We start from the raw sequence: 24348 nt of genomic DNA, 5'->3' as shown, positions 1-24348 counted from the left end.
ATAAAACATTCAATTAAAACCAGAAAGGCAGGGCTTCCCTGGTGGTGCAGTGGTTAAGAATCTGCCTGCCAATGCAGGGGACACGGGTTTGATCCCTGGTGCGGGAAGATTCCACATGCCATGGAGCAACTGAGCCCGTGTGCCACAACTACTGAGCCTGCGCTCTAGAACCCATGAGCCACAACTACTGAGCCCATGTGCTACAACTACTGAAGCCCTTGTGCCTAGAGCCCATGCTCCACAACAAGAGAAGCCACCACAATGAGGAGCCTGTGCACCGCAACAAAGAGTAGCCCCCGCTCGCCACAACCTAAAAGAAAGCCCGCGCTCAGCAACAAAGACCCAATGCAGCCAAAAAAAAAAAAAAAAACAGAAAGGCAGAAAACGTATAAGACAAAGGTAGGAACAAAGAACAAGAGTGACAAGTAGAAAACAGTAACAAATACGGTAGATATTAATCCAGATATATAAATAACCACTTGAACTTCTGAGTGATTCGGAAAACAAGAACCAAATATATGTTGTCTGTAAGACCTGTTTTAAATCTAAGGACACATATAGATTAAAAGTAAATGGATAGAGGAAGATACACCGTGCTAACACTAATCAAAGGAGTAGCTATATGAATTTTAGAGCAAACTTCAAAGCAAAGTTATCAGAGATAAAGAGGGGCATTACATAATAATAAAGGGGTGAGTTCTTCTCAAGCTCACAGGAATATGCACCAAGGTAGACCACATTCTGGTCCATAAAACACACCTTAGCAATAAATCATACAGTGTCTGCTTTCAGATCACATTGAAATTAAACTAGAAGTCAACAACAGAAAGATAACTAAGAAATCCCCAAATACATAGGGATTAGACGACAAACCTCTAAATAACACAAAGAAAAAGAAAATATAAAGAGAATTTAAAAGATATTTTAGCTAAATGAAAAGAAAAGCACAACTTACCAAAATTTGTGGGGTGCAGTCAACATAGTACTTAGAAATTTATAGCATTGTGTGCATATATTGGAGAAAAAGAAAGATCTAAAATTAATCATCTAAGCTTCCACCTTAGGAAAATAGGAAAAGAAGAGCAAATTAAATCCAAAGTGAAAGAAGAAAAAATAATAAGAAATAGAGCAAAAATCAATAAAATTGAAAATAGGAAATCAACGAGAAAATCAATGAAACCAAAAGTTGGCTCTTTGAAAAGATCAATAAAATTCTAACAAGGCTAAGAAAAAAGAGAAAACACAACTTACTAATAGCAGAAATAAAAGAGGGGACATCACTACAGATCCCATAGATATTAAAAGTATAATAAAGAAATACTTTGAACAGCTCTATCCCTATAATTTGGTACGTTAGATGAAATGGACCAATTCCTCAAAAGAAACAATCTACCAAATTCACATAGGAAGAAATAGAAAATTTGCATAGGCTAAATCTGTTAAATTAATTGAATTAATAATTTTCCAAATCAGAAAGCACCAGGCCCAGATGGATTCACTGGCAAATTCTCCCAAACTTTTAAGAAAGAAATTATACCAATTCTCTGCATTCTCGTTCAAAGGGTGAAAGCAGAAGGAGTACTTCTTAACTCATTCTATGAGGCGTAGTACAAAAAACAGACAAAACATCATAAGGAAAGAAAACTACAAAACAATGTCTCTCATGAGCATAGATGCAAAAATCCTGAAACAAATATTATCAAACCCCATTCAAAAATTTTATGAAAATAATTATACATCATATCAAAAAGGATTTATTCCAGGTATTTAAGACTAGTTCAACATTTGAAAATGCATTAATGTAATTCATCACATTAATGGACTAAAATTAAATCACATTATCATATCAATAAATGCATAAGTATTTTACAAAACCCAACACTCATTCATGTTAAAATTTCTCAGTAAGTTAGTAATAGAGGGGAACTTTCTCGACTTGATGAACATTATCTACAAAAATCCTACAGCTAACATCATACATAATGGTGAGATACTCGAAGCTTTCCCACTAAGATCAGGTATGAAGCAAGAATGTCCTCTCTCAACACTTTTTCAGTATTGAACTCAAAGTCTTTGCTAATGCAATAAGGCAAAACAAGGACAAAAATATACAGATTGGGTAGAAAGAAATAAAACTGTCTTTGTTCACAGATGACATGAGAGCCTTTGTAGAAAATCCAAAAGCATCAACAACAAAATCTCCTGGAATTAATAAGCAATTAGAACCAGGTTACAGGATATGAGGTTAATATACAAAAAAAAAAAAAAAAAAAAAAAAATTCACTTTCCTATATATCAGCAATGTATGAGTGGAATTTGAAATAAAAAAACACAATACTATTTACACCAGCATCAAAAAACTGAAATACTATGGTATAAATCTAACAAAATACGTACAAGACATATATGAGGAAGACTATAAAGTTCAGTTGAAAGACATCCAAGAAGAACTAAATAAGTGGGGAGATAACCCATTTAGATTGATAGAAAAAATTAATATTGTCAAAATACCAGTTCTTCCCAAATTGATGTATAGATTCAATGCACTCCTAATCAAAATCCAAGTAAATTATTTTTTACTTATTAACAAACTGATTCTAAAATTTCTATGCAGAATAACCAACATAATTTTGAAGGAGAAGAACAAAGTTGGATGACTGACACTATCCTACTTCCGGACTTACTACAGTAATCAAGATGGTGTGGTATTGGGAAACAATAGAAACATAGATCAATGGAACAGAATAACATCACCATAATGGAGTCAACTGATCTTTGAAAAAGGTGCAGAGGCAATACAATAGAGCAAAGATTGTCTTTTCAACAAACGGTGCTGGAACAACTGAACATACATACGTAAATTAAAAAAGAATAAATCTAGACACAGACCTTTTGCCCTTTATAAAAATTTACCTGTAATGGATTCTACACCTAAACGTAGAACACAAAATTATAAAAACTCATAGAAAATTACATAGGAGAAAATCTAGATGACCTTGGGTTAGGTAATGACCTTTTGGATAAGGCACCAAAGGCACAATCCATGAAAGAAAGAATTGTTAGGCTAGACTTCATTAAAATTAAAAATTTCTGTTCTGCAAAAGATACTACCAAGAGAATGAAGAGAAACCACAGACTGAGAGAGAAAATATTTGCAGAAGATATATCTGATACAGGATTGTTAAATACACAAAAACACCTTTAAAACTTAACAAAAAAAACACTTGATTTAAAAATGTACCAAAGACCTTAAGAGACACCTCAACAAAGATACTCAGACGTCAAATACGCACATGAAAAGATGCTCCACATCACATGTATTCACAGAATTGCAAATTTAAACAATAATAGGATACCACTATGTACCTATTAGAATGGCCAAAATCCAGAAAACTGACAACACCAAATGCTAGAGAGGATCTGAGTAACAGAAACTCTCATTCATTGCTAGTGGGAATGCAGATTGGTACAGACAGTTTGGAAGACAGTTTGGAGATTTCTTACAAAGCTAAACATACTCTTACCATAGGATCCAGCAGTCGTGCTCCTTAGTATTTACCCCAAGGAGTTTAAAACTTACGTTCATGAAAAAAAGTTGCACACAAATACTTAGAGCATCTTTATTCATAATTGCAAAACCTTGGAAGCAACCAAAATGCCTTTCAGTTGGTGAGTGGATAAACTGTGGTACATACAGACAATGGAGTATTATCGTAGTGCTAAAAAGAAATAAACTATCAAGCCATGAAAACACATGGAGGAAACTTAAATGTATATTACTAAGTGAAAGCAGCTAATCTAAAAAGGCTACATACTGTATGATTACAACTATATGACATTCTGGGTAAGGCAAAACTATGAAGACGGTAAGATCAGTGGTCGGCAGGGCTTGGAATTGGGAAGGGATAGTAGGCAGACCACAGAGGATTTTTAGGGGAGTGAAACTACTCTGCGTAATACTATAATGGTGGATGCATTCATTATACATTTCTTCAGAGCTATAGAATGAAGAGTGAAACTAATATAAACTGTTGACTTCAGTTGATAATGATCTATCAGTGTAGGTTCACAGTTTTAACAATTGTACCACTGTGGCAGGCATGTTGCTAATAGTGGGTGAGGCTATTCATGTGCATATGGGAAATCTCTGTACCTTCCTCTCAATTTTACAGTGAACCCAAAACTGCTCAAAAAATAATTTTTAAAGAAGCTAAATAAAAACAAAAGAAACTCCAAAGTATAAAAAATAATGAAAAGAAATCTATGAAATAGGAAAGATAAAATAATAAGGAAAAGTAGTGAACAGAATAGTTATATGTTTGAGAATATCATGATAAATATTGAGACATATCAGAAAAAGAGAAAACACAAATAACCAATATCAGGAATAAAACAGGTGATATTTAATACCAAAATTAGAAAAATACAAACAGCAAAAACCAATAAAAAATAATCCACATAGTTCTAAATTATGGAAATTATTTTTAATAAAGCATGCATACAGTGAGTAGCCATATAAAGCGTTCAGAACAATCAGTAAGGATGATTTCAGTAGCACTAAAAACAAATGCCCTAATTGATATTTTAGAACACATCACCCAACAACAGCAGAATAATCATTTTTTAAAGTGAACATGAAATTTTCAACAAAAGTGAACATAAGGTGGACCATATAATTAGTGTCAATAAATTTCAGAAAACAATTGCTATGTTACAGAGTACATATTTACTGACCAAGCAGGAGAAAATCTGTAATCAGTAACAAGAAGTTATCTAGAAGATATCCATGTATTTGGAAATTAAACAACACATATCTAAATATATCTTATATTTTTAAAACGGATATTTTCAATTGAATGATAATGAAAATGCAATGTATTACAATTTGTGCAATGTAGTGAAAGCAATGTTTAAAGGGATTTTTGTTTTTTGGTTTAAATCTTTCTATTAGATAATAAAAGTTTAAATTAATTTTCTAAATCTCTAAATTAAAAAACTAAATAGAGTAAAAAATTAAAAGCAAATTAAGTAAGAAGTAAAATTATAAATGAATATGTATTATAAGTTTATTTTAATAGCCTCAAACTGGGAACAACCCAAATGTCCATCAATAAGAGAATGGGAAGATAAATTTTTCTAAATTTATATGATGGACTCCTACTCACCAATTTAAAAAATACTTAACCAAATTCAGAAAAATGATGAATCTCAAAAACCTTATGTTGAATAAGAAAAATCAGACACATAATAATATGTAATATATTATTTCATTGATATTAAATTTAAAAACAAAACTTAAAACTGATTTCTGGTGATAGAAATCATCACATTGATATCCTAGGGAGATGAGAGCCAGGTGGAATGATCATGAGGGGACTCCCTGGAGTGATGGAAATGTTCTGCCTCTTAATTAGGTCATTGATGATGTGTGTATGCCGTCATTAAATCTTGTTGAGCTGTAGAAATAAAATGTCTATATTTCACTGTGTTTACATTTTACCTGAGTAAAAGTGTAGAAGTTATTTTTATCAATAAAGCAAAAAGAGTGGGGTAATTTTATCTCCATATGGACCTGGTTTTCTTAATATATTTGACATTGCCATATGAGTACTTCAGCCACACTTTTCAAACTGTTCTGTGAAACATGGCAGCAGCAAAGTAGAACAGCACTTTACTCAGGAAGCAACTGCTTAACTAGCTGTATGGAAATGACTTTGGATCAAACAAGTTTATTACTTTTTAAGAATACTGGAATACTATTTTTATTTATGTTTATTTTTAGCCTCAATCAACTTTTCTGTTTGTTTGTTTATATAGAAAGTGAATAGATCAATACTAATCAGTCATACTGCACAGAGAGCCCTGATATAGTGCAATTAGTTGTGGGACCTTAAAAAGACCTTCTTGACTCATTCATCTACTCATTCAACAAGCATATGAGTTTCTGTGATGTTCCTGGCCTGATTCAGTCACCAGAGATACATTGACGAGCAAATTAAGAACTTTCTGTATGAAATTAAGAGAGAAACAAAGGATGACATAACGACATTAGCTATCTCAGTTGAGATCTATGATAACTGAATTATAGCAAATCCTTTCTCACTTACTAATACCTCTGCAAAGACTAGATGAAATAATATATATAAAATATTTGAAAATTGTAAATACAGGACATTAGAGTTACGTACAGTATGCTTCATCAAGTAAACTGCTTTACAATGTAATGAGCTTAACTTGGCATGTAGGAAGACTTTTAAAATATAGTTCTAGAAAAGTTCTGTTACTTATTTCTAAGGAGATACCAAAGTTTATTTTGGCTGATGTATAAGCAGAGATAATAACCACTGTATATATTTATTAAATGAGGCTCTCACTGTATGCTTCTATTAGTCAATGTCGTTGAATCCCTTTGTCTGCTTGGTTTGAATAATTTTCATATATATTCATAGGTTAGCTGACAACAAGAGGAAACAAAGACACCTACAGAAGAAATTCTGCCTCTTCTGTAAGTTCTTATCAAATACATTTATTATTTACAAATCCTGGTTTCTAAACACATGAAGTATATAAGTATACATTGTGTATTTGTGCAATTGTGTTTTGGGTACAATTAGCATATATGTGTATGTACATATCCATATACATGGATAAATAGCAACTAAGACATTCCCTTAAACAATAAATTTAAACCATATAACCATTTTGGGGGGAAAAACATGAAAGAATGGAGTCTTGTCACATCTTTAAAACATGAGAGCTATAAAGGATGGAGTGTGAAACTTAATACTAGGAGATTTCAGGCTCTATTAGCAAGGCCATCATTTCCTCATTATAACTATACATTGTACTGTTGTGATATACAAGCCATAATTGAAAGCAATTTTTACATCTAAAAAACAAACAGCAATATAGAGAAAGAATAGAATATTTAGAAAAATCACTTAATTAACTTATCCTAAATTTTGCCTAAAGAAAGAAAAAGGTTTGTCATCAGGAATTTGTATCTACCAACATGTTTTATACTAGAAGATAAATAATAGTGATAAATTGGTGCAATGAGCGAACAATATCAGAATTGTTTCAAATTTTCATTTAGACTCCATGCTACTATAGATGGCAACATGGGGAACACTGAAAATTGCTGCTTGGATAAAATTTGGATAAAATTTTATGCACCAAATAGGGAATTTATATTTCTCTTATTTTGTCTACATTTACAAAAAGCAAAAACAATATTTGACAAATTTCCCAGCAGTTTCAATACATTTATTTTAGAGCTAAATTATCCAATTTTACAGGATATATTGATAAGCTTTACCACATACTTGCTGTCTCTTCAGTTCACACTGTGTTATGTAAATACGGCAAAAGTATACTGCTACTGGCTAGCCATAGTTAATTTCTTATAAGTAATTTAAACGTATGTGTTATAGAATTAAAAATTAGATTCAACAATGTTATCTCTCTAGAAAATATATTTTTACCATCTATAATTTTTTCACCATCCTGTATTTGTTTCTCTGTATCATCCACTGTAATTGTCCCTTAAATATTTTTGGTTAGTATTTTTTAATGCCTTTTCATCTTTTAAAATATGGAACTCCCTAAATATAAGGATTGTACATATCTCATTACAATGTGTTTCCAATACCTGACAGAGTGCTTGGTGCTGAATCAGCATCAATATATAGTATTGAATAATGGATTATTAACTAAATTAGGATGAATTCTATTTATGGAATTCTGTTCCATTAGATTGGGAAAGATGGGCTAGCTTGGATATCTGCTTTCTGCACTGCTACCATAACAGAAAGAGGACATAATGACTGGAGGTGGGGTGTCATTATCTTTAAAGAAGATTTTATCTTTCAAAAGCTTGTGGAATGATGAGAAAGAGGTAAACCTATCTTAAGGAAAGGGGAAATTGTTAGGTATAATAGCAGCCTAAACTGTGGCTTAATGACTAGAGATTACATCTAAATGCAAATTTAGAGAATTCACTACATTTCCAGGTAGTCATCTATTGGAAGGGAGGAGTTCTACTCCTGAGACATCTATCAGACAGAGTGGGTGGTAGTAGGAAACTCGGAAAATGAAGTGGGAAGGAGAGAAGCAAGGACCCATATAACTAGCAGAATGAAGCAAAGGACTAGCAGGACAAAGTGGAGGGGGCAGGACGGGGATGTGAAAATGTCCTAAGTTCCTGGTAGTAAGGTCAACCTGCATTGTGTTTGAAGGTTTGTTTTTATTTTTCCTCACAATGCGTGTTTGCAGTTTTGGTCTTTTGTGTTTTGTTGGTGGTGTTGTTTTTGTGTGTTTCTTTGTCTGTTTGTTTGTATTTTCATGCTTCATGCTGGATAATGGAACATTTATAAAATGCATGGATTCAAGAAGAGGAACAACAATCTACTAATACCTGGGTGTTCATTCTTTACTGATATAGTCAGCCTGAGACAGAGTAGGGTGGGGTTAGAGGTGATGAACAGGTATTACTCAGTTTGATGTGCTAGGTCTTGACGTTCCTATCCCTTCAAGAGATGGTCTCACACAATCCTTACTATGCAAGTGCTCCAGGAAGGAGAATGGCTGGGTTTTCCTAAATTTCTTGCCACTACTCTCTGTTCTCTTTTTTGTTTACTGTATGTAGCTTACTCTGGATTCTGCTGCTTTTACTGAAATGTTGAAGTTCCCCATCCACTTTCACCTCCTTCTGGATCTGAAGACCATTGGTCTTCTAATAATGATATGGTTAGATCATTACAATCTCTCCCTCTATTTATCAAACTTGCTTTGCGTATTTTATACTTAGATGCCTCCCACAGACGTAACACCTAGGGTTTCAAAATTATCCTGCATTTCAGTCTGGAAAACCTTCAGTTTCTGACTGTTGAATCCCTTGCCCCTTATATACTGTGTCTTCTCTTCTTTCTATTGACAACTCATCTTTTTGAATCCCACTTCTATTTAGACTGAACACAGTTTATATGTTAAGAAAGATCTATTTTTAGTGTTCTTTCAAATGCTCATATTCATATACCACGTGATACATTCATCTTACATCAGAAGATTGATTTTACTAGTTACTTCTTATTTTCCCTATCAACTTCAAAAATATTTATGTGTCTATGTAGAATATAGTCTAATTATGTCTTCTCAGTTACTTTCAGAGAGCTGTAGTAAATTTGGGGTTAATATTTCAGAGGTAAGCAAATGAGACTGATTCTGGATATGACAGTAGTCACTGCATTCTAGAGTGTTTGGCTCTGTGTCAACGAGGATTTTTTTGAAGTGTTACACATTTGTTTTTATTTTCCCTTCAATCTTCTATTATCTGAGAGAAACCTGTTACCATTATAGTTCTGAGTCTTCAGTGTTTAGCTCAGTCAGTTTGCTAAATTTAAAGATTCGGAAGCTGTAGCCTTAAATATACTGCATTAGTTATATTGTTATTCATCGTTATCTAAATTCAACTCACATTAATAAAAAATCTATGAACATGATTAGTTTGTATAATAGAATTAATTCTGCATAGGAGAGCTTTTCATGATATAGCTATTTTGCCATAAGTATATTTTCAATAATCTATTGATATTTAATTTCTATTACTAATTTACTACTAAATATTTATTAAAATCTGAATGAATCATTTTGTTAAAATTTAGTAGAGCTAGCAGCTACTTTCTTTTATAATAAATGTTTATTCAAAGTCAGGTTTTGTTGTTGTTAAATCAGACGTGTGTGCAAAAATTCTAACAAGCTTGCTTATGAAGGGTCTTTGTACCTGGTTTTAGATTGCTAAGGAAAGAAGATGAGACAGAGCAAGGTCATTGGTCTGGCTATATCCAAGTTGTTCAAAGCATCAAGACTAAAGGGGAATAAAAAGTTAAACATATTTTGTGTAGGCCCTTCTAGTAAGGTTGGTAGGGTGTATTAGCAGAAATCTAGGAAGCAGGTACAGAGCTAAGTAGTGCTCCTTGAAATTGAGCAGAAATAACAGCAGCTATCTGCCAAGCAGATCATTCACAATAAACAAGCAGGTATATTATGGAAATTCAGTTTTCATGAAAACTGAAGCTGATATTGTACCTTTTTGTGTCTGACTTCTTTTACTTAGCATACTATTTCTGAGATTCATCCAAACTATATGTATGAGTAGTTGGTTATTTTAAATTTTTATTGTTGAGTAGGAGTCCACTGTGAGTGTGCAAACATACAGACACACAGACACACACATACACATGTTTGTTTACATATTCACCTGTTGATAGAAATTTGAGATGTTTTTAGTTTCTGGCTATCAAGAATAAAAAACAATTTATGTTCTTACTTCTCTTGGATGGAGTTGCTGGGTTATATGTATTAATTTATAAGAAACAAATTGTTTTCCAAAGGCTTGTTTCCAGTTACTCCTTATCTTTGACAGCATTTGATATTATCAGTCACTTTAAATTTTTCTATTATAGTGTGTTTGTAGCCATATCTTACTATGATTTTAATTCTCATTCCCTTGATGACTAATAATGCTGAACATTTTTTCATGTGCTTAATAGCTAGCTTTATATCTTCTGTAAAGTATGTCTTAAGATTATTTAGTCATTTTTAAATTCTAATTTAAATTGATCATTTTTAATTTATTTCTCTTTTTTATTATTGTTTTAAGGCTTCTTTATATATTCTTGAGCATGATTCTATGTCATATCTATATGAACCAATATTATTTTACTTCTGGTCTGTGGATTTCCTTTTCCTTTATTTATCACTGTCTATCAAAGGTTTTTATCTTGATGAAGTCCAATTTATAAATTTCCCTTTTATCGTTTGTGATTTATCTGTCCTATGCATGATATCTTTGCTTACTCCAAGGTCACAAAGATTTTCTTATGGAATACTTTTATTTTCTTGTAGAAGTTTCATAGTTTTACATTTTAAATTTAGGTCTGTGAATGGCTTAAATTTAATTTTTGTACATGGTGTGAGATGAAAATTAAGGCTCTTTTTTAAAAAAATATGGATATTCATTTGTTCCAACACCTTGACATCACTGTAAATCATAAATCGGCCATATATGTGTAAGTTTATCTTCAGTCTCTCTACTGTAGGCTAATGTTCTATATGTGTATCCTTAAGTGAGTTGTTGTTATTACTGTCTTTCCAGTAAGTCTCAAAATCAGGTAATGTAAGTCTTCCAGTTTATTCCCCCCACCAAATTGAAATTGTTTTGGCTTTTCTGGGTTCTTTGCATATTGATATGAAATATTAATGCCAGCTTTTCAATTTCTCCAAAATTACTTCTTACATTTTGTTTGGAATTATATTTAATCTATTAATTAGTTTGGGAAGAATTTCTACCTAAACATTATTCTATGACTTCCAATCCAAACACATTCTAGATCTTACCGTTTATGTCAGTCTTCTTTAATTTCTCTCAGCAATGTTTATAGGTTTAGGTGCAAAGGGCCTTGCATAGATTTTGCTGAATTTATTGCTATTTCATATTTTGAGATGCTATTTTAAGTGGTATTATTTTAAATTTTATATTACAATTTTTATTGCTAGTATATAGAAACAATTATTTTTTAATAAATTGTATCACTAAACTCACATATGAGTTCTAGAAGTTGTTTTGTGATTCCTTATTTTTTGTGTGCATAATTGTTTAATTTGTGAAAAAAAGATCCTTTTGTTTTTATTTCCAAAGTGCAAGTCTTTTATTTCATTTCCTTGCCTAATTGCACTTTTTAGAGCCTCCAGGAAAATGTTAAAGAGAAGTAGTGTTAGTGGATATCTTTCTTTTTCCCAATATTACAGGGAAAGCATGTCATCTTTCACTATTAAAGATAATGTTAGCTGTAGTCTTCTTTTTTGCTTTTGTATTTTTTTCACAATGTTCTTTCTCAGATTAAGGACTTTTACTCCTTCCCTAGTGTTCTTACTGTTTTGTAAACAATTGATAAATAGATGTTTAGTATTTAGTATATATTGAGATGACCATATTAGTTTTATCCTTGTGAATATTCAGGTTTTTAATATCACTTTATCCCAACAAAGATAAATAAAATTAATCCCATATCAAGCTAGACATAATGAAGAGACAATTTAGTATACCAAAATAAATAAATAAATAAATAAAAGCTCTTAAAAACAAAGAGAAAGAAGAGATTATAGATGAGGAATTCACACACAGGACATAACAGTAAATATGTAAAGAGAACAGAATGGAATATAGTAAGTCCCCTACATATGAACCTTCAAGTTGTGAACTTTCAAAGATGTGAACATGTGTACACATGTCCAATCACGTAAGTTAGTTCAAATGTCTGGTGTGCATTGTCACGTGCATGCATCCTCTACAAGTGGTTATGCTTTTCTGTACTTTACTGTACAGTACTGTATAGAGTACAGTAGTACAGCATCTTTATTTCAAGCTAGATCTGTAAGAGGACAACTTCATTGAACTCCTTGCTGTGCAGCACAAGCTTACTAATGAAGACCTGTTGGAATTGGAGGCCCAGAGAAAGGACAAAGAGAGACAAGAGGAAGAAGTAAGTGAAGAACCGAAGAGATTCACTTCACAGGAAATAGCAAGTGGATTTTCTTTATTTAAGGAGGCACTGTTAGTTTTTGAGGCACAGGACCCGAACATAGAATGATACATGAAGGTTGCAGCAGCCGTTCAGAATGCAATCCAGTACTATTGTGTCATCTGTGACAAGAGAAAAAGAGCTACTACCCAGACATCACTAGATCATTTTATCAGGAGGGTAGATAGAATTGAATCCAGCAAGGAACCAGAACCTGTGCCATCAATGTCAGGCGTGAGTGAAATTGCAGCTTGCCCTCCATCTCCTATTGTTGACGATCCTTCAGCTCTACCATCTCCCACCTCCTCTCCCTCCTCCAGTTAGTAACTCTTCTTGCCTGTTCACTTGATGCCAGCCCCTGTATGTCAGTTGTACTGTACTACTGTACTTTTCAAGGTACTGTACTGTAAGATTAAAAATATTTTCTTTATTTTTTGTGTTTGTTTTTTATGTATTATTTTGTGAAAAGTATTATAAATCTATTACAGTACAGTACTATATAGACGATTGTGTTAGTTGGGTACATAGGCTAACTTTGTTGGACTTACAAATGTGCTCTCGGAACAGAACTTATTTGTATATAGGGGACTTACTGTAATAGCTTCAAAATGCTCAAATAAAATAATTACCAATTTATTTTTTCTAGACAAGAAAGTGTTATTTATGGTCAAAAGTAAAATACAAACTAAAAACTAACAATAATGAAATTCTAAAGCATGTCCTCAGGAAAGAGGCAAATGGAAAGAGATACCTACAATACTTCTGAAATGCATGATAAATGGTAAGAAAGAACAGTAAACATGGATTGAATATGAACAGTAAAACACTATCATTATTATGTGTAACTATTGAAGTAAAAAAGCAAACAAGATAAACTTAACACAGGATACAAATAAGCATAGTTCACAGAAGCATTTAAGATTGTTGTATTTTTCAAGAGGAGGGAAGTGATAGTAATTATCTTTGAACCTGGGTGAATGAATATTCATTTTAAAATTTTAACAACACGTTTTTGATAGAAATGGAGTATATAGCTTTCAAGCTAGTAGAGGAAAAAGTGGAGTAAAAAAGTCAACTAAAATATGCAGAAAAGAAGAAAAATTGAAGTTTAGAAAAAGGTAGAAAAATAAAGCAGGTAAAATAGAAAGTATAAAATTAAAGGGCATTGATAAATTTGCATTTAACAGTAATTAAATGATTAAAAAGAGGAAAAATTTATAAAATTCGCTATATTTTGTTGCACTATAAAAATGAAGACAAACATAAAGACAGTAAAAAAAAGTTATGAAAAATATGCCAGTCAAATATAACAATAAAACAATTCAGAGTTTTAGGTTGAAGATAAGGAACACAAAACAAAACAAAATAAAAGAACAAATGAAAACAAGGTTTCTACTTTATTGGCAAAGAAAAGATTCAACATCACCTGTTTAAGATATGTACTCATTGCTATAGTTTAACTCTTGCGTAGAATTCCAGAGGATATACCCATAAAATCCTACTTATTTCCCCTAAAGATGGATATCTAGGTTTCCTCTATATTTCTGTTCTATCACCATGAAAATGAGTGTATTCATATTCCCTTATGCACCAAGAAAAGGTATTCTCTGGTGGTAATTGCCCAGGAATGTATTTCTGGGACATTAATATGTGCTACTTAATTTCACCAAGTTCTGAATCTTTCTTTTTTAATTTTTTAGACTATAGCCAGTTTACAGTTTTGCCATGAGCCAGTGAAGTTTCCCAGATCTCTAACATTGGTATTATCTTTTAATTTTTGCCAGCCAGGTCATCTGAAATTATTATCATTATATTAATCTGAATTTCCATTACTTTGAATTTATTACTTTTAACTTAACCTGAATTTTCTAGTTTAATTTCTCATCATACTCATGTTCTTTGCTCCATTTCCTATTGTTTTTTGTGTCTCAGTTGTTTTGCAGAAGTTCCTCCTAAATTCCTGATCCTAATCCCTTGTCAGTTGTAGATGTTGTAAATATCGAAGTTCAGGCTGTCACCCCATCTGTTAACTTTGTTCATGTGCTTCACTGAATAGAAATCCATGAATGTTAAGATTTATACTTTGTATACCTTTGATTTGCAAAACTTAGAATACTTTCTCCACTCCATATTCTCAAAGGGGACTTCTTAAAATCACATTGAAGAGAAAGAATATATTTCCCTTCACTTCATCCCTCAGTCAGCATCCATAACTTTATAAAGGCAGCATTTTCACATCTTTAATTATTCCAGGTATTCTTTTCATACAAACCACTACCTAAATTTGATAATCAAGTGTCACCCCAAGCTCAAAAGGCCTTGCCTTATGCTGTGATTTTAGTGGTTAATTCCAGGGTATATATTAACTTGGAAAAAATGGGCTGCTGCTAATGGGATATCCCATTGAAGTGCTATCTTTTGTCACTAAATGGAGTTTACTTAAGTCATTTGGTGGATTGTCTTTTTAGTTTCTGGATGGTGCTTTGAAGCACCAAAGTTTTAATTGTGTTGAAGTTTATCTACTTTTTCTTTGGTTGCTTGACACTTTGGTATCATATCTATGAAACTGTAAGTCAGGAAGATTTATGCATAGGTTTTCTTCTAAGAATTTCATAGTTTTTAAAAATAGTTTTAGTTTTTGTATTCAGGTCTTTGATGAATTTTGAGTAATTTTGTGTATGATGTAAGGTAGGGGTTGAACTTAATTCTTTACATGTGATATCCACTTGTCTCAGTATCATTTGTTGAACAGAATATTCTTTTTCCTTTGAATTTTCTTGCAACCTTTGTCCAAAAATGCCCATAAACTTAAGAATTTAAGACTCTTAATTCTACTTCATTTATCTTTATAGCTATCTTTATGTCAGTACTACACAATTTCCATCACTGTAATTTTGCAGTAAGTTTTGAAATTGAGAACTACAGTCCTCCAGTTTTCTTCTTTTTTTAAAACTATTTTTTGCTCTTCTGGGTCCTTTGTAGTTCTGTATTATTTTGATAATCAACTTGTCAATTTCTACAAAAAAAGTAAACTGGGGTTCTGATAGAGATTGCAATGAATCTATAAATTAGTTTGGTAAGTATTGTTATTTCAACAATATTAATTACAATCTATGATGAACACATGATGTCTTTCCATTTATTTAGGTCTCCTTTAGTATATTTCAAGAATCTTTTGTAGTTTTCAGTATAAAAATCTTATACCTCATGGGTAGGCTCATTTCTAAATAATTTACCCTTTTTGGTGCTATTGTAAATGGAATTATTTTCTTCATTTCATTTTAGATTTTTCACTAGCAGTGTATAGAAATACAGTTGACTTTTTGTGATCTTGCATTCTATAAAATTTCTGAATTCATTTATTATTTGTAATGATTTCTAATGTATTCCTTATGATTTTCTATACACAAAACTATGCTCCTTTGCTACAAGGATTTAACCATCTTAAGAGTCCTTGAGGGGAACCCAAAGAAATAAACACTTGTTGCACCAGGTAGTGACTCCCACTGAGTATCTCTCAAGATATGAGACAGCTACAGAAACGCTACCTGCATTCAATAAAGATTCAACCTATACAATTTGTTGGGAATGCCCAGACATGGTTAACTCTCTCTGTAATTCATTACAATTCAGTGTACACACATTCACACTCATGCAGTAACTCTGAAGAGTTCCTGTTATTTGAGTATGGGCAAAAAAACCTTTAACATTCTCTGTGCCCAAGTTTCTTCAACGGTAAAATTAGTATTAAAAATCCTGCTTTATTGAGTTTCTGTGTATATTAAAGTACATGTTTATAAACTAGAGAAAGTATCTAGCACATTTCCTAGCTGCTATCTAGTACTTAATAAACATCAAATACTTTGCCCTGCATATCCTTTTCCAGAGAAAAGAGGGATAAATCTTTACAGCAGAGGAGTATTTATGGCACAGGCTGTAGTGCTCTTTTCCTTTCCTTTCACATGCAATATGACCTGTATATGCTGGGCAATGATGTTACAGCTTAAAAAACTCCTATAATCAGCTTGAGGAATAGGGCCCACTCACCCATGTACCTCTTTATTCTCCCTCATCTACTTGGCCAGCAATGCTTTTGAATATGGTACATGCCCAGGGTAAAGACGTAGATGTAGATGACAGCATTATAGATTTCAAACAAACATGTCAAGAAAACTCTCCTTCTGGTAAATGACTGAATAAGAAAAATAATTGAACCTAGTTTTCTGGAAAGAGAATGGGGAAACTTCTGCCCATAAGTAAGTTCATCACTGTTTAAGGCTTTATTTAAGTAAAAAAGAAAATCTAGAAAAGAACTACAGAATCTCTTAAACACAGTGTTCCTCAAGATCCATAAAGAATTAAGTGATCACTGTTGGGAAAGGGAACCAATCTATACTCGTGTGTGAGGTGTGTGTGTAAATGAATGTTGCTGCACTTTAATTTACAAATTTGGAAAATACCATGAGGTGAATTGGTTAAAGTGAAAAGGTATCTGAATAAAAAATAAAAAATATAAAAGAAGTCTATTTTCATCATCCATGAGGACCTACTTCTGTATTAGATATACATAATATATCTAAAATATAAATTAGCTGATACAAGGTTATTCCTGTGAGTTTACTTAATGAAAACTGGATGCTGTACAAACTCAGGGCTGCATTATCACACTGACAACGACACTCCCCTATTACAAAACTTAGTTTCATAGTCTTTTTTTCTTTTCTTTGGAGTATACTTGTTTTACAATGTTGTGTTGGTTTCTGTTGTACAACAAAGTGAATCAGCTATAAGTATACAAATATCCCCATATCCCCTCCCTCTTGAGCATCCCTCCCATCCTCCTTATCCCACCCCTCTAGGTCATCATAAAGCATACAGCTGATCTCCCTTTGCTATGCAGCAGCTTCCCACCAGCCATCCATTTTACATTTGGTAGTGTATATATGTCAATCCCACTCTCTCACTTCGTGCAAGCTTCCCCTTCCCTCCTTGTCCTAAAGTCCATTCTCTACGTCTGCGTCTTATTCCTGCTCTGCCACTAGGTTCATCAGTACCATTTTTTTAGATTCCACATATCTGTGTCAGCATACAGTATTTGTTTTTCTCTTCCTGACTTACTTCACTCTATGACAAACTCTAGGTCCATCCAACTCACTACAAATAACTCAATTTCATTTCTTTTGTAGCTGAGTAATATTCCATTGTATATATGTGCAACATCTTCTTTATCCATTCATCTGTTGATGGGCATTTAGGTTTCTTCCATGTCCTGGCAATTGTAAATAGTGCTGCAATGAACATTGTGGTACATGTGTCTTTTTGAATTATGGTTTTCTCAGTGTATATGCCCAGCAGTGGGATTCCTGGGTCATATGGTAATTCTGTTTTTAGTTTTTTAAGGAACCTCCATACTGTTCTCCACAGTGACTGTATCAATTTACATACCCATCAACAGAGCAGGAGGGTTCCCTTTTCTTAACACCCTCTCCAGCATTTATTGTTTGAAGGTTTTTGATGATGACCATTCTGACTGGTGTGGTTTTGATTTGCATTTTTCTAATTAGCAATGTTGAGCATCCTTTAATGTGTTTGTTGGCAATCTGTATGTCTTCTTTGGAGAAATGTCTTTTTAGGTCTTCTGCATATTTTTGGATTGAGTTGTTGCTTTTTTTTTTGATATTGAGCTGCTTATATATTCTGGAGATTAATCCTTTGTCAGTTGCTTAGTTTGCAAATATTTTCTCCCATTCTAAGTGTTGTCTTTTCACCTTGTTTATGGTTTCCTTTCCTGCGCAAAAGCTTTCAAGGTTCATTAGGTCTGATTTGTTTATTTTTGATTTTATTTCTGTTACTCTAGGAGGTGGGTCATAAAAGACCTTGCTGTGATTTATGTCAAAGAGTGTTCTGCCTATGTTTTCCTCTAAGAGTTTGATAGTGTCTGGCCTTACATTTAGGTCTTTAATCCATTTTGAGTTTATTTTTGTGTATGGTGTTAGGGAGTGTTCTAATTTCATTCTTTTACACGTAGCTGTCCAGTTTTCCCAGCACCACTTATTGAAGAGGCTGTCTTTTCTCCATTGTATATTCTTGCTTCCTTTGTCAAATATAAGGTGACCATAGGTGCGTGGGTTTATCTCTGGGCTTTCTATCCTGTTCCATTGATCTATCTTTCTGTTTTTGTGCCAGTACCATACTGTCTTGATTACTGTAGCTTTATAGTATAGTCTGAAGTCAGGGAGCCTGATTCCTCCAGCTCCATTTTTCTTTCTCAAGATTGCTTTGGCTGTTCGGGGTCTTTTGTGTTTCCATGCAAATTGTGAAATTTTTTGTTCTAGCTCTGTGAAAAATGCCATTGGTAATTTGATAGGGATTGCATTGAATCTGTAGATTGCTTTGGGTAGTATAGTCATTTTCACAATGTTCATTCTTACAATGCAAGAACATAGTATATCTCTCCATATGTTTGTATCGTTTTTGATTTCTTCATCAGTGTCTTATAGTCTTCTACATACAGATCTTTTGCCTCCTTAGATAGGTTTATTCCTGGGTGTTTTATTCAGTTTGTTGCAGTGGTAAATGTGAGTGTTTCCTTGCTTTCTCTTTCTAATTTTTCATTGTTAGTGTATAGGAATGCAAGAGATTTCTGTGCATTAATTTTGTATCCTGCTACTTTACCCAATTCATTGATAAGCTCTAGTAGTTTATGGTGGCTTCTTTAGGATTTTTATGTACAGTATCATGTCATCTGTAAACAGTGACAGTTTTACTTCTTCTTTTCCAATTTGGTTTCCTTTTGTTTCCTTTTCTTCTCTGATTGTCATGGCCAAAACTTCCCAAACTATGTTGAATAAGAGTGGCGAGAGTGGGCATCTTTGTCTTCTTCCTGACCTAAGAAGAAATGGTTTCAGATTTTCATCATTGAGAATGATGTTGGCTGTGGGTTTTTCATATATGGTCTTTATTATGTTGAGGTAGGTTCCCTCTGTGCCCACTTTTTGGAGAGTTTTTATCGTAAATGGGTGTGGAATTTTGTCAAAAGCTTTTCTGCATCTATTGAGATAATCATATGCTTTTTATCCTTCAGTTTGTTAATATGGTATATCACATTGATTGATTTGTGTATATTGAAGAATCCGTGTATTCTTGGCATAAATCCCACTTGATCATGGTGTATGATCCTTTTAATGTACTGTTGGATTCTGTTTGCTAGTATTTTGTTCAGGATTTTTGCGTCTATATTGATCAGTGATATGGGCCTGTAGTTTTCTTTTTTTGTGACATCTTTGTCTGGTTTTGGTATCAGGGTGATGGTGGCCTCATAGAATGAGTTTGGGAGTGTTCCTCCCTCTGCTAAATTTTGGAAGAGTTTGAGAAGGATAGGTGTTAGCTCTTCTCTGAATGTTTGATAGAATTCACCTGTGAAGCCATCTGGTCCTGGACTTTTGTTTGTTGGAAGATTTTTAATGACAGTTTCAGTTTCAGTGCTTGTGATTGGTGTGTTCATGTTTTCTGTTTTTCCTGGTTCAGTCTTAGAAGGCGGTGCTTTTCTAAGAATTTCTCCATTTCTTCCAGGTTGTCCATTTTATTGGTATACAGTTGCTTATAAAAGTCCTTCATGATCCTTTGTATTTCTGCGGTGTCAGTTGTTACTTTTTCATTTCTAATTCTGTAGAATTGAGTCTTCTCCCTGTTTTTCCTGAGGAGTCTGGCTGAAAGTTTATCAATTTTGTTTATCTTCTAAAAGAATGAGTTTTTACTTTTATTGATCTTTGCTATTGTTTCCATCATTTCTTTTTCATTTATTTGTGATCTGATCTTTAGGATTTCTTTCCTTCTGCTAACTTTGGGGGTTTTTGTTGTTCTTCTTCTTCTTTTTCTTCTTTCTCTAGTTGCTTTAGGTGTAAGTTTAGGTTGTTTATTAGAGATTTTTCTTGTTTCTTGAGGTAGGATTGTGTTGCTGTAAACTTCCCTCTTAGAACTGCTTTTGCTGCATCCCATAGGTTTTGGGTCATCGTGTTTTTATTGTCATTTGTTTCTAGGTATTTTTTGATTTCTTCAGTGATTTCTTGGTTATTTAGTAGCATATTGTTTAGCCTCCATGTGTTTGTATTTTTTACATTTTTTTCCTGTAATTGATTTCCAGTCTCATAGTGTTGTGATCAGAAAAGATGCTTGATACGATTTCAGTTTTCTGAAATTTACTGAGGCTTGATTTGTGTCCCAAGATGTGATCTATCATGGAGAATGTTCCGTGTGCACTTGAGAAGCAACTGTATTCTGTTGTTTTTGGATGGAATGTCCTATATATATCAATTAAGTCCATCTGTTCTAATGTGTCATTTAAAGCTTGTGTTTCCTACTTATTTTCTGTTGGAATGATCTGTCTATTGGTGTAACTGAGGTGTTACAGTCCCCCACTATTATTGTGTTTCTATTGATACCCTTTTCTGGCTGTTGGCATTTGCCTTATTTATTGAGGTGCTCCTATGTCAGGTGCATAGATATTTACAATTGTTATGTCTTCTTCTTGGATTGATCCCTTGATATTTATATAGTGACCTTCCTTGTCTCTTGTAGTAGTCTTTATTTTAAAGTCTATTTTGTCTGATATGAGTATACTACTCCAGCTTTCTTTTCATTTCCATTTGCATGGAATATATTTTTCCATCCCCTCACTTTCAGTCTGTATGTGTCCCTAGGTCTGAAGTGGGTCTCTTATAGACAGCATATGTACAAGTCTTGTTTTTGTGTCCATTCAGCCAGTCTGTGTCTTTTGATTGAGGCATTTAATCCATTTACATTCAAGGTAATTATTGATATGTATGTTCGTATAACCATTTTCTGAATTGTTTTGCGTTTCTTATTGTAAGTCTTATCCTTCTCTTGTGTTTCCTGCCTAGAGAAGTTTCTTTAGCATTTGTTGTAAAGCTGGTTTGGTGGTTCTGAATTCCCTCAAGTTTTGTTTGTCTGTAACGCTTTTGATTTCTCCATTGAATCTGATTGAGATCTTTGCTGGGTAGAGTAATCTTGGTTGTAGGTTTTTCCCTTTAATCACTTTAAATCTATCTTGCCACTCCCTTCTGGCCTCTACAATTTCTGCTGAAAGATCAGCTGTTAACCTTATGGAGACTCCCTTGTATGATATTGTTGCTTCTCCCTTGCTGCTTTTAATATTTTTTCTTTGTGTTTAATTTGTGTTAGTATGAATAATAAGGCGTGTTTCTTCTTTGGTTTATCCTCCATGGGACTCTCTCTGCTTCCTGGACTTGATGGACTATTTGCTTTCCCATGTTGGGGAAGTTTTCAACTCTAATCTTTCAAATATTTTCTCAGACCGTTTTTTTCTTCTTCTTCTGGGACGCCTATAATTCAAATGTTGGTTTGCTTAATGTCCCAGAGTTCTCTGATACTGTCCTCTATTCTTTTCATTCTGTTTTCTTTATCCTGCTCTGTGGCACTAATTTCCACAGTTCTTTCTTCCAGCTCACTTATCTATTCTTCTGCCTCAGTTATTCTGCTATTGTATCCTTCTAGAGTATTTCTAATTTCAGTTATTGTGTCGTTCATTACTGTTTGTTTGCTCATTAGTTCTTCTGGGTCCTTGTTAAATATTTCTTGTATTTTCTCTATTCTATTTCCAAGATTTTGGATCTTTACTAACATTACTCTGAATTCTTTTTCAGATAGTTTGCCTATTACCTCTTCATTTATTTGATCTTTTGGGTTTTTATCTTGCTCCTTTGCCTGTAAGATATTTCTCTGTCTTCTCATTTTGTCTAATTTACAGTATTTGAGGTCTCCTTTCCCTAGGCTGCAGGGTTGTAGTTCCTCTCGCTTCTGTTTTCTGCTCCCTGAGGTAGGGTTGGTCCAGTGTCTTGTGTAAGCTTCCTGGTGGGAGGGACTGGTGCCTGCATTCTGGTGGGTGGAGCTGAGTCTTTTCCCTCTGATGAGCAGGTCCGTGTCAGGTGGTGTTTTTTGGGGTGTCTGTGAGCTTAGTATGACTTCAGGTGGTCTGTGTGCTGATGGGTGGGTTTGTTTTCCTGTCTTGTTTGTTGTTTGGTGTGAGACATCCAGTGCTGGGAGCTGTTGGCAGTGGGGGGAGCCGGGTCTTGGATTCAGATAGAGGCCTCTGTGAGAGCTCTCAGTGATTAATCTTCCCTGGAAACAGGAATTCTCTAGTGGTCCAGCATCCTGGACTCGGTGCTCCCACTCCAGAGCCTCAGGCCCGACCTCTGGTTGTGGGACCAGGACCCTGCAAGTCGCTTGTCCCAGCAATTGGAGAATTAAAAAAAAAGAAGACTAACAAAACCCCAGGCAAATGGTAAAAAAGTTAAATCAAATAAACAGAAACAGAAACACGGAAACATGCACACACACAAAAGAAACAAAAACAGAACCAAATAAATCAAATGGCAAGAGAACAACCAAACAAAAGAACCCAAGAATGGAATCAAACAATTAAGAAGAAAGCTGACAAAAACCCACAACCAGAAAATAAAACCAAAGCAGAGTGCCAACTGAAAAATGAGCAAAGAAACAACAAACCTAAAAAATATTTTTTAAAAAGGAAGAAAAAGAGAAAGGGGAAAGAAGACAGAACAAGACAAAAGCAACATAGAAACAGAAATATAAAAAGAAAAAAAGAAAAAATATATTAAAGAAAAGAAAAGACAAAGCCCTGGAGAAATGGTAAAAACAAAATCAAACAAACAAAAACAGAAACAAGGAAACACACACAAATGTAAAAGAAACAGAAACAGTGCCAAATAAAACAAAAAGCAAGAGAAAAACCAGACCAATAGAAGAACTTAAAAATGAAATCTAACTATTAAGGTTAAAGCTAGCAAAAACATATCACCTAAAAACAAAACCGAAACAGTGTGCCAACTGAAGCATAAAGCAAGGAAACAGGACAAACCAATAAAAATGATTAAAAAATAATAATAAAATAAAATAAAAAGGGAAAAACACAGGACAACAGAAAAGCAAAGTAGAAGTGGACATATAATATATATATATATCTCTCTAAGTTAACAGAAAAGAGGAAAAAACAAAAAAATAAGGGAACATAACACAAAACAAAAGAAAAGCAAACTAAAAGTAGAAATGTAAAGGATTGGTTCAAGATGGCAGAGTAGAAGGACGTGCGCTTACTCCCTCTTGCGAGAGCACTGGAATCATAACTAGCTGCTGAAAAATCATCAAAAGGAAGACACTTGATCTCACCAAATAATATTCTCCATGCTCAAAGACAAAGGAGAAGCTGCAATGAGATGGTAGGAGGGGTGCAATCACAATAAAATCAAATCCCATAACCACTGGGTGGGTGACTCACAGACTGAAGAACAATTATACCACAGAAGTCCACCCACTGGAGTGAAGCTTCTGAGCCTCACATCAGACTTCCCAACCTGGGGGTCTGGAAACGGGAGGAGGAATTCCCAGAGAATCAGACATTGAAGGCTAGTGGGATTTGATTGCAGGACTTCGACAGGACTGGGGGAAAAAAGAGACTCCACTCTTGGAGGTCACACACAAAGTAGTGTGTGCATCAGGACGCAGGGTGAAGGAGCATTTGACCCCATAGTAGACTGAACCAGACCTACCTGCTAATGTTGGAAGGTCTACTGCAGAGGAGGCGGGCGGCAGTGGCTTACCGTGGGGATAAGGACACTGGCAGCAGAAGGTCCAGGAAGTACTCCTTGGTGTGAGCCCTCCCAGAGTCCACTATTAGCCCCACTAAAGAGGCTGTAGCCTCCAGTGCTGG

Source organism: Balaenoptera borealis, assembly GCF_965194805.1.
Source record: "Balaenoptera borealis genome assembly, chromosome: 2".
NCBI lineage: Eukaryota > Metazoa > Chordata > Mammalia > Artiodactyla > Balaenopteridae > Balaenoptera > Balaenoptera borealis.
The sequence above is the reverse complement of the archived record's forward strand: the minus strand, read 5'-3'. Positions refer to the sequence as shown.